Raw genomic sequence first — 12864 nt, forward strand, 5'->3', positions numbered from 1 at the left:
AATAATGAAATATTTATAATGAAATCACACTGATCAAAATGGAATTTGTGAATGAAAATTCTAACATCCCTAACAGTGGGATGGGGACAGAGGACAAGAGGCAAACAAGCAGGTCTGCATTTCTCTCTTACGACGAACTCCTCATTGCCATCAGTCTTCCCGCCTGATTTCAACATCTGACTCCCACTTCCTCTCCTCACAATCTCCCACACTTATCCTTGTGACTTCAGATTGGTACTGATGACCCATCCGACCCCTTAGCTGTACATCAGACCCTCGCCCTCACTTCTTCATTTGACCTGCAGCCCTAGTTCAACTCTCCGACTCCAACAGGGCCGTTAACTTGATTTGGTCTCCACCAAGCACTGTTCTTTCTCTGATCTCTCTGTTGCTGTGTTCCCCATCCCTGACCAGCACCTAGCCTCTTTCAGCATCATTTATCAGCCCCACACTCATGCCCTGCCATGAAGGCTTCCTGTGACTTCCAATCCACCAGAACCAATGACTACTCATCAGTGTTCAACACTCTATTCCATGCCCTCTCTTCCATTTCTTTCATTGATATGATTGTCAATTATATCATTCCCCACTTTCCTTCACTATTTTCCCTCTCTCTCATCACAAAGTCAGCCCTGCCAACCCCCAGCCCTGGCTCACCCCCAACATCTGCTTCCTCAGCTCCTGCTCTCACGCTGCAGAGCATCTCTGCTAGCAATCCCATGACAATGCTGATTTCTTCCACTACAGATTTGTTCTTTCCTCGTTTAGTTCTACCTTCTTGCTAGCTAAACAATTCTACGTCTCCAACTTAACAGAATCCCCCACCTGCAATCTCAGCTGACTATTCACAGCATTTGACTCACTCCTCAACCTGCCCCCAACTCGTGCCTCCACTTATCTCTCTGCACAGGATCACACTGACTTCTTCCGAAAGAAAACTGTCAAAACATGACATGCCCTCCCCTCAGGCTTTCCTTCCTTTCCTCCTTTCCCTCTGACAACTTTTATTATTATTATTTTTATTATCATGTCACCTAACAGCCCCAATCATGGACCACTGCGCTAAGCGCTGCACAAATACAGAACAAACACACCGTCCTTGCCCAACGGAGCTTGCAATTTGTGTGTAAGGCAAGAGTTAACAGATGGATTCAGACAGACCACTGAGTACAAGGAAACAAGGAGACAATATTGGTGATAGGCAGTGGTCATAAAACTCCAGCAGCCTAATTATTGTCACGTTTTTTGGAGCCATCATGGGAAAGGAGAGTTTTGAGATGGGATTTGAAGGTGAGTAGTATGTAGCTATGCAGATATACAGGAAGCGTCTCCAAAGCATGAGGGGCACATAATCTTTCTCCATAACATCACTAATATACGGTCTTTCCTATCCACATGCACAGCTAACACTCTCAACCATGCTCTCATCATATCATGTCTCAATTAATTCAACATCCTTTTTTTGGACCTTAACATATGAAATCTTTCCCCATTCAGTCCCATTCACAATGCTTCTGCAAAGATCGTTTTCCTAGCCCATTGCTTTGATATGTCCGCCCTCTTTTTGCATTCCTTCACTGGCTCCCCCTTCTCTGTTGCATCAAACATAAGCTAATTATTTTCACTTTCAAGGCCCTTCATGACCTACCTCCACCTACCTTTCATATCTTATTAGCTTATGTCGAATTCCACCTCCAATCATCCCATGATGCAAGCCTCCATTTACCACTTGTTAAATTTTCAAACATGCTTTTTCCCAGTCTACCCATAAACATTCACAATATTAATTCATTACCCTCCTTAAAACTCTCCTTTTCCATGACGCCGAGCTTCCAGTTATCGATCTGATCTAAAGCCCATTGAAGTCAATGGAAAGATTTCATTTGGCTTTGAATCGTGCCCTAAATATCAATGATATTTATATTCATGAATCAAGGGCTGAGTATGAAGCTCAGAAAGAGTGACAGAGGGCTCATCAATGACACTCACAGGATTTGAGCTTGTTACAATTCCATACGAAATGGTAAGAGTGGCAGATTGTTTGGGACATTTTCAGCATGTACTGCATCCCCCTTGGTATAGCTCACCTTAACAAGGCTCCCAGGAGCTGAATCTGAACATTTTTTTTAACAAAGACAACATACAGAAGGTAAATTGTAACATGTTGATTATTATGCAGGTTGTCATTCTTCCTTAAGCATGAGAACATATGGTTCATTTGCCTATCTGACGCTCGCACTAGCTGCTGTACTAAACACGTTACATTAAGAAGTCAGTGATATAAGATAAAATTAGGTTTATTGGCTTGTTCCATTATGAATCTCTCTAAGGAAGGGGAAGGGGGAGAAAAGGCTCTTTTCTTATTGCTTTCTAATACCGGCTGCCTGCTAACATTTCATTGGGTCAAGTAGCTATATGGGTCCCATTCTGCATTCTCATTAAGTTTCGGTGCAATGGCTTCAGATGGAAAGAGAACAGCAAAGGAAGAAAGGGGGACAATGAAACAAAAGTGATAGGATAAGAAAAAAAGGAGGATCTTCCCCTTTCTTTTCCTATCCCTGCTCATTCTTCTCCTATTATCAATAAATATTTCTATTCTATATTTGGGGGGAAATTGATGATGTAGTCATGTCATGCAAAAACACTCTTTTCCGTCTATATATCTCAGGAGGGTGTTAAACAGCCGCTACTAATGTTCGTCATTTTTAAATCAGCAGGTCCAGGTAACTAGAATGCAAGAATTTTAAAAGAGCTGACTGAGGAGCTCAATGTTGATTTTCAACAAGTCTTGGAGCAGAAGACTGGAAGAAGGGCAATGTTGTGCCAATATTTAAAAAGAGTAAAGATGATGACTGCAGTAATTATTGGCCTGTCAGTCTGACATTGATCCCAGGCAAGATCATGGAGCAGCTGATATGTGATTCAATTAATAAAGAATTAAAGGAGAGGTAATACAATTAATGCCAATCAACATGGAAAATAGATCCGTCAACGTAACTTGCTACCTTTCTTTGAGTTAATAATGCTGATGTAATATACCATAGGTACTCATTCATAAGCCGAATTGTTTTAGTAAAAAAAGGGAAGCACCAGAGAAGGGGGTCGGCTTATGAACGGGTATAGAGAGGGAGAGGTGGGACACACCCCCACCTCCCCAAAAGAGGGAGCAAGGAGAGGCAGTAAAGCCAGCAGAGCCAGAAGGGAAGAGGCGGGGCCAGAGTCTCTCCGCTTCTGGCCACGCTGCTCTCCCCCCAGCCTCCGAAGCAGCTGCAGCTCTGGGGCTGGCAGGCTGCAGCCGTGCCGCTCGGCGCCCCCCAGAGCAGGACCCGGCCCAGACCGCTGGAACATGCTGCAGCCACGCCGCCTGGTCTGGCCCGCCGGAGCAGGCTGCGGCTGCGCTGGCTAGTCTGCTGGAGCAGCTCCAGCCAGGCCAGAGACATCCTCTCCTGGCCCTCCCCAGATAAGGTGGGAAGGGATGGGATGGGGAGAGTGTGGGGGTCCTGGGCTAGGGGTGGGGTCATGTGGGGGTGGTCACAGGGGTTACACCCCTGACCTACAGCTTCTCCCCCCTCAAAACATTTCCCCACCAGTTGCTGTCCTGGACCTTCAGGGTAAGCAGCTGGTGCGCCGGGACACTTTGTGTACTTAGGTTTACCTCCGTGCCTGTGGACGCTCGAGGTAAATAAACCATCTCGGCCCACCAGCGGCTTATCCTGATGGCCTGGGAGCCAAAGTTTGCTGACCCCTGAATTATAGGGTCAGCTTATGAATGGGTCATAAACATTTTCCATTTTTACTTATCCATCTTGGGGGGGTCGACTTATAAATGAACCGGCTTATGATTGAGTATATACAATACTTTCTTTAAGGTGTTTAACTTGGTACCAGACGGCATTTTGATTAAAGAACTACAGCAATATAAAATCAACATGGCACACATTACATGGATTAAAAGCTTGCTAACTCATAGATCTCAACATGTAATTGTACATGGGGAATTGTAAATGGAGTGTGCGTCTGGTGAAGTCCTGTAGGGATTGGTTCTTGGCCCTATGCTAATTAACATTTTTATCAATGATCTAGAAGAAAACATAAAATTATTACTGATAAAGTGTGCAGATGAGAAAAAAATTAGAGGCATCATAAATAATGATTGATTGATACAGAGCAATCTGGATTGCATGGTAAAATGGGTGCAAGCAAACAATATGTCTTTTAATATGGCTAAATGTAAATGTGTATATCTAGGAACAAAGAATGTGGTCATACTTATTGTATGGGGGACTGAAAAGATTTGGGGGATGTGGTGGATAATCAGCTGAACATGAGCTCCCTGTGCAAAACTGTGGTCAAAAGTGCTAATATGATCCTTAGATGCATGAACAGGGCACATCTCAAATAGGAGTAGAGAGTTTATTCTACCTCTTAATTTGGCACTGCTGCTACCACACCAGAAAACTGTGCAGTTTTGGTGTCCACAATTCAAGATAGGTGTTGAAAAATTGGAGAAGTTTTAGAGAAGAGCAACAAAAATAATTAAATAATTAGAAAACATACATTATAGTGATAGTCTCAAGGATGAGAGAGAAGGTTAAGGGGTGACTTGATTACAGTCTATAAGTATCTACTTGGGGAATAAATATTTTATAATGAGCTCTTCAATCTAGCAGGAAAGTATAACAAACTCCAATGCCTGGAAGTTGGAACAAAACAAATTCAGTCTGAAAATAAAGTATACATTTTTGACAGTTAGGGAAATCATAGTGGATTCTCCATCATTGGTAATTTTTAAAACAAGATTGGATGTTTTTCTAAAAGATAAACTCTAGAAATTATTTGGGGAAGTTTTAAGGCCTGTGTTATAGAGGAAATCAGACTAGATGATCACAATGGTTCCTTCTGGCCTTGGGATTTATGAATCTCTCTTCTCTCTTATCATCTTTCACCCATTAGTGAACATAAGAACGTCAATAGTTGGTCAGACCAATGGTCCATCTATCCCAGTATCCTGTCTTCTGACAGTGGCCAATGCCAGGTGCTTCACAGGGAATGAATAGAACAGACAACCATCGAGTGACCCATCCCTTGTCATCCACTCCCAGCTTCTGGCAGACAGAGTCTAGGGACGCTCAAAGCATGAGGTTGCATCCCTGACCATCTTGGCAAATAGCTATTGATGGACCCATCCTCCATGAACTAATCTAATTCTTTGTTGAACCCTGTTATATTTTTGGTCTTAGTCTTGCCTGGAGTCTTTCGGTCTTCCTCCACCCCAACACTCCAGGCAGAGCAAGTGCTCCTTCTACTTTGCAATCCTCCCTCTTATCTTAAGGGAAAGAGAGACTGATAAGGAGAGAAAAATGATTGAACCTAGAGACAAATCAATATGGTTAAAATGAACTTGGAACAATCTGAGCAATTTCGCAACATTCCTATGAATGGACAACTTTTCAGCCAACGGTTTTTGTCACAGTCTTTGCATTTGGGTGTGAGTGTCTTTGGGTTCCCTCATTCCTTGCTGTTAGACCAAAGGCCCTATTTCTGGAAACACTTCTGCATATGCTTAGTTTTTCATTTGTGAGCAGATCCACTGAGTTCAATGACACTATTCAGAGGTGCAAAGTTAAGCATGTGGAGAAGTATTTGTAGAATTGAGCCTAAAATTGTACATAATTCACAGGAAACAGGATAACAATAGAGTCATTAACAGATAAATATATTATCAAGGTCTATAAATCCCTTCTTCTTACATATTTTTGCCACAAAACATCATTTGCCATCCTTCCATATAAAGAGAAAGAAGCCACTGTGCTCATATAGTGAAATATAGTTTTAAAACACAAATACTCATCACTGTTACCAGCATTCTCTTGAAAGAGATGTAATGATGATGCTGTCAGCTTAGCAGAGTATGTTAAATGTTTAGTGCTTCCTGCTAGAAGAAAAATCAAAGTGATTCTGTCCAGCAAGCTGAGATTTTGCATGCATTTTCATATCTCAATAGGTGATTTCAGAACAAGCAATACATGGGCACTGGAAATAGGCAGGCAAATCTATGTATTTGATTTCTGTCAGTTCACTTGTTAGCTAAGAATAGAACTGAAGTGATTAATCAAATTTAGCAGATGCGGAATCAGTTCCATTGGTTCCCTAAGTCAAATTAGAATGTCATGAAGAGATAAGCTTAATCTGTATTCATGTTGACTTACAGTGATGCTGCCTGAGATATCTAAAACTGTTCTGACTGCTAATGCCAATACTTCAAGAGCTCACTTTAAAAACTAGAAAGGGAAATGAACTTTCTTCTTTACAAGTATACAGGCACTGATAAGATACTGAGTTAAAGGGAATCATCAAAGCTATGAAAAACTACTACTGAAGGGAAGAGCAAGAAGGATAAATGAGAACAGACTGAAACCGGGCCCCAAAACTGAAAATACACAAACCCAAACTATTTTGTAGGTGCACATATGTTCATTTAACATTTTGTTAGAAAAACCTGAAGCCAGAAGTGCTGAAATACAGTGAGAAAGGTTGTTCCCATGTAAAACTGTAAAGTCAGCACAGAAGGTCCCATCCCACCCCTCACTGCTAGCAGAGGGTGCATAAGGAAGTGTGGTCTATTGGCTGGGTCACTAAACTAGGTATCAGGAGCCCTGGGGTCTATTTCTCTCTGCCACTGCTCTCATGCGTGACCTTCAGCACATCACTTTGCCTTTTCTTTGCTCCTCAGACCCTTTGTCTGATATTTCAACATTCGTTTTCATCAGAAATCAAAGCAAAACACACTGACATTTTAAAAAATTTTGTGGAACAGACATTTCAAAAAGTTTCCATTTGGAAATGTTGAAATGGTTTGTTTCACCATTTTCAATCAAAATGAAATATTGTGACATTCTGAAATCAAAATATTTCATTTCTGTTTGTTGAACTGACCTGAAATGCCTCATTTCAAGTCAGTTCAATATTAATCTGCATTTTCCCATTGTGGTGCATTGCTGTTTGGGAGCTGTAGTTTAAGAGCCTGATGCCCCTACTCTCCCCTGAAGGCCAGATACCCTGGCCAGACAACATCTTGCATGATGCATCTGAAATCATGTGATTCCCATGATGTACTACGCAGCTTGGTGAGAAGGGAGTCTGCATTGCATTGTGTGTGATGTAATCCTCCAGGGAGCATAGTGGCCATTGGCGAACAGGAGAGAATGGGGGCCTGAACTACAAGAGACAAGACAATGTGCTGATAGGGAAATGTACTTTAATGTTTTCTTGAACTGATTCAAAACTAAATATTTTGAGTCAGTTAAACTAAATGAAATATTACAATTTGGGTCAAGCCAACCAGAAAGAAAACATTTTTATTTATTTCCACCCAAACAAAAATTGTATTTTTTTGGCAAAACAGAAATGTTTTGATTTTGTGGAAACTGTATTTTCCATTGGCACACATGTTAATTGAAAATTCCTGACCAGCTCTTCTGTCTTGTCTATTTAGAGTGTAAATCTCTGGGACAGGAACTGTCTCTTGCTATGTGTCTGTACAGTGCCTGGCACAACTGGCTTTGATTTTGGTTAGAGCCTATAGGCACAATTGTAATACATATAAATAAAGCCTTTCGTGGCTGGGGGCTGGCCCAACATCAGTCTGGTTGAGGACACCTGGTTGAGGTATTCCCTGAGTTGTGCAACATGCAATACTTCTAGGCTGTAGGACTGGACCTAGTACTTGTAGGGTCAGGGTTAAATTATGTTAGCAAATATGTAGGTGGTTTACACTGTTGCTGACTATCTTGTATCTGTTCTATGGACAGTGAATTTCAGTTCTGAGGTCTCTCAGCAGAGCATCTTCCATGAGCACTAAATTCATTAAAAAAGAAAATCTTTGCCTTAAAATGGAAACTTATGATCCCTTTCTTCCTCCTCCATGGTATCTATGTTTGGGGTTTTTTTTTGTCTAGCTAAAAAGCCACCACAAACATAGTATCTTTTCCCCCTTCCCCAAATAGCAAAAAACACCCTCTCCCCCCCAAAGAAACCCCCAAACCACCAAAAGCATCAACAGCAAACAAACAAACAAAAACCTAAGGAGACATGTCTACTCATCAGGTGACATAAATGTTTTAACTTTTGACATGCTTGGCCTGATTGGGGTCTGAGTCACACCATTGTAAATAAGGACCAACTGCATTGAGACCAAATGTATTACCTTAGCATACAAATGGTGTAAATGAGAACAAGGCCCTTATGCTCTCACAATATTGTGCAAGCTAGATTTTTCCAAACACAAGGAATTGATAATATCTGTGCATCCAAACACAGAGCCCTGGAAGAACCCTCCTGCTTAGCAAGCTGGTGGCATAGTTCAAATGCAATACCTTGCTATAAACAGATTGAAATCCTTTACTTTAATGCAGTGGTTCCCAAACTTGTTTCGCCGCTTGTGCAGGGAAAGCCCCTGGCAGGCCGGGCAGGTTTGTGTACCTGCCGCGTCCGCAGGTTCGGCCGATCGTGGCTCCCAGTGGCCGCGGTTCGCCACTCCAGGCCAATGGGGGCTGCTGGAAGTGGCACGGTCCAAGGGACGTACTGGCTGCTGCTTCCAGCAGCTCCCATTGGCCTGGAGCAGCTAACCACAGCCAGTGGGAGCCGCAATCGGCTGAACCTGTGGATGCGGCTGGTAAACAAACCGGCCCGGACCGCCAGGGGCTTTCCCTGCACAAGTGGTGGAACAATTTTGGGAACCACTGACTTAATGATACCTTCTGGGTCACTACACACCATGTTGGGAATGGGCAGATCTCTCTGAGTTTAAGGCTAGGTCTACACTACAGCGGGGGTCCGACCTAAGATACGCAACTTCAGCTACGTGAATACCGTAGCTGAAGTTGCGTATTTTAGGTCGGCTTACCTAGCGGTGAGGACGCGGGAAAGTCGACCGCTGCCGCGCTGCCGCCGACTCCGCTGCCGCCTCCTGCCGAGGTGGATTTCCGGAGTCGACGGCAGAGCGATCAGGGATCGATTTTACCGCGTCTTCACTAGACGCGGTAAGCCGATCCCCGATAAACCGATTGCTACCCGCCGGATCGGCGGGTAGTGAAGACAAAGCCTTTGACTCCAAAGGTCAGCTGTAAGATCTTAGCAATTACTGGATAAATCTTTATTAGGCAGCGATAAAAGTCTGCAATTACAACATCTGTTTAGTTGTCTAAGTTTTCTTTAGATAGGTTATTAAAAGACAGCATCTAATTCTTCTTCTTTTCAAGAATTTCCTCATATTCCTCCCCTGATAAATGCAAATAATGTGCATGGTAAATACTGAAAACCCTACATGAAATACATCATGTACTGGAGCCTTGATTTTGGATAGATAATGTCCCTCATGTCTGTAGTGATGGAACTGGAATAAAGTTTTAGCTTACAAGTCAAACTGGGGACCAATAGATATTGTAAAATAATGCTTCCCTTTGTAGATTGCTAGACCGATTTTTGTCCAGTTGCATTGTTTCCTAAAAAAATAAAATAACATTAAAACGTCTGGAGTTTTAAAATTATGAATATTTTTATTACTGATTATTAATGCACTGAAACAGCTGTATACAATTAATATATTCCTTCCTCTTGCCTTATTAAATGATTTCTATGCTTTACCTCAGCAGGCTTCCTGTAAGAAAAGGGTGAGTGATTCACATATGTATGTACGTATGTGTTTACAGCATTTGGGATCCCTTGCCCTTGTATTCAGGAAACAACGTCTCTCACACAGATGACCAACTGGGATAAGATTCCCATCTACCAGCTTGTTTCAGCTCAAAATAACTTGTAATATATAGCAAAGTTTTCATTAGGTCCTGATCCTGCACCCTTGAGGTCAATGGCAAAGCTCCTAATGACTTGTGCAGGATTAAAGTCTAGAGTTCAAAACTTGCTTTATCTGAGGTACAAATCACTCTCTCCCTCCCCCCCCCATTTCTGTATTATTTAAAATTTGAGCAAACAGCTATAATGAAGGTTTGAAAATACTCTTATAGACAGAACAAGAAGGTGGATCTCAGTTTATTAGTCAGTTCTGCCTAATAATCTCTTTGTTTTTATATGTAGGAGATAAAATAGATAAAAGGTAACATTTTCAGACCATGTGATTAAAAAAGGAGTAGCTGCTCATGATAATACTATGCATAGCCATCAGAAATAGATCAAATCAAGAGCAAGCACCGGATGGGGGGGAAATGAGTATCTTTTCTCCTTCAGGGCAAAATATTCTCCAAAGGTTTGGTAGCCCCATCTCCTTAACAAAGGATTTAATTTGTCTAGATCATCCTAAAGGAGCTATGTGGTTTGACTTATTTAGCAACTTGTCCATCATCGCATTCCTGTCAGAACTGTGAACGATATTTTTTCTCAGATAATATGCCAACCAGCTTTTCAGAAAGGTTAGAAAACGGGTCCGTGGAGATTATAAATGCTGCACAATAAAATAGGAAAAGAAACTCAGGTAACCTTTAGTTAAAATAGTTCAGATTTATGTGTCCTGCTAGAATTAAAATATACATATAACAAGCTAGAGGGGATACTTCCCCCCTTTTTAATAAGTAAAGATACATATGATTTTGCTAGGTGAGAAAAAAAACTTACAAGTCCTTACTTTATTTTCTGGATGCTACCTCATATTCTGTGGGACTTCTGGAAGAGTTCTACTACAGAGAACTCTCTCTATCATCTTTAAAATTGTGGCAATAGCTACTTTATCATTTAACAATCAAGAGAAGGAGCAATTTACAAGAGATTGTTGGTTATTATGTTAACTTATGTCCAAATGATACGCTTTAACTGCATGGGAGGAATGGGGGGCTGGTGAATTCAAACACCCAACCATTGCCTTTATAATGGAATTTATACGTTGGTTTGTTTTTTTTAAGGTGCCTGGACCTCTTAAGGATGGATGCCCATAAATGCAAGATTATTATAATTATTAATAATAATTTAACATGATCAGGGAACATATAAGTCCAAGTAAATATTATGGCTGTGTGCATGTATGTTTAATTTTATATATAATTATATACAATTATATATTTTAAAAATATATGTATTATAAAAATGTATATATTATAAAATTATAAAATTGCAATGATATATCTATTCAAGAATTTTATATATAAAATTTAACATACATGCACACAACCATAATATTTACTTGGATTTACATATATAACATGCACATGCAAATCAGATGGGACCCTCATTGCCAGTGCAGACCTTAATGTTGTAAAGTTTAGGCTGTCTTTATCTCCTTACTACTGTACATAAAGAAGCCAAATCATTCTCTGTGCACATTATAGATGTAGCATTTTGGATAGGGACTTGGTTGAACATATTGTATAATCTAAAAATAACTACGTGAAAGATCTGGCTAAACACTAATTAAAACAATACTCATGGTAAGTAATAGCAGAATGTTTTCCCCATAATTTAAAGATACCTCCTTTGCTATTGTTTCAAAAAAATAATAATTAGGAACTTCTGTTGTGTAATAGCATTATATATTACCATCTCTGGGCCAGATTCTCTACTGACTTTATCTTGTGTAATGATTTGTACCTGCGCAAAGTAGATGCAAAGTGCTCTCTTTTTGATTTGGTGGTGTTTTACGCTCACTTTGTACAGGTGTAAATGAATATATAAAGTGCAAACAAATGGAGAATCTGGCCCTCTGTTTCTATATTTAACACCATTATACACAATTGCAATATTGAATATGGAGACCTATTTCCACATTGCACATTTGGTTGGTGTAATGCCAATGAATTATAATTTAAAGAGTGTTGTTATGGAAACCTAAGTATAGCTAATAGGATGTATTAACCGATGGATGGATGGATGGATGGATGGTTTTCCAGTTCATTTGCAAATTTGACACCATCAGATCAGGATTAAACAAAGATTAAACAAAGACTGTGAATGGCTATCCAACTACAGAAGCAGTTTCTCCTCCCTTGGTGTACACACCTCAACTGCTAGCAGAGCACCTCACCCTCCCTGATTGAACTAACCTCATTATCTCCATACTGATTTATACCTGCCTCTGGAAATTTCCATTACTTGCGTCTGATGAAGTGGGCATTCACCCACGAAAGCTTATGCTCCCAATACTTCTGTTAGTCTTAAAGGTGCCACAGGACCCTCTGTTGCTTTTTACAGATTCAGACTAACACGGCTACCCCTCTGATACTTTTCCTGTATGGTTTCAGAGTAGCAGCCGTGTTAGTCTGTATCCGCAAAAATAACAGGAGTACTTGTGGCACCTTAGAGACTAACAAATTTATTAGAGCATAAGCTTTCGTGGGCTACAACCCACTTCTGAAGAAGTGGGTTGTAGCCCACGAAAGCTTATGCTCTAATAAATTTGTTAGTCTCTAAGGTGCCACAAGTACTCCTGTTATTTTTCCTGTATGGGTGATTGAAAATCTTAGGTAGATCTCCCTTTAAAATCTTAGGGTATGTCTACATTGCAGCTGGGGGGTATGATTCCCAGAGCAGGTAGTCAGACTCATGCTAAGTCTGCTCCAGCTAGTGTGCTAAAAATAGCAGCACAGGCTTGCCAGCCAAGCTAGGACCCAGGGTGTCAGGCAGTCTTGAACATGAGTGGCTCAAGGTAAACAAAGGAGTTTGTGGTGGAGGACTACTGCAGAAGGGCCAGCACATGGCAAGTGACTCTACTGCTTTGCTGATCCACTAGCAAAATCTCCTTGCTTAAGTATTAAAGGTACAGACAGTGGATAATGATGTAGCCCTGGGTTGCAGTACAGCCTATATAGCTACTGTGCAGTTGATCCGGAGCCATGAGGTAGATTTCATCCACTCAAACCT

The 12864-nt window shown here is 41.0% G+C and overlaps 1 protein-coding gene across 1 annotated transcript in view; it reads right to left on the reverse strand.

Moving 5' to 3' along the window:
* The window catches only part of LOC135881945 (contactin-6-like), a 142343-nt gene that overhangs the window by 43852 nt on the left and 85627 nt on the right, over positions 1-12864 (reverse strand). The window lies entirely within an intron of this gene.

Source organism: Emys orbicularis, chromosome 7 (assembly GCF_028017835.1).
Source record: "Emys orbicularis isolate rEmyOrb1 chromosome 7, rEmyOrb1.hap1, whole genome shotgun sequence".
NCBI lineage: Eukaryota > Metazoa > Chordata > Testudines > Emydidae > Emys > Emys orbicularis.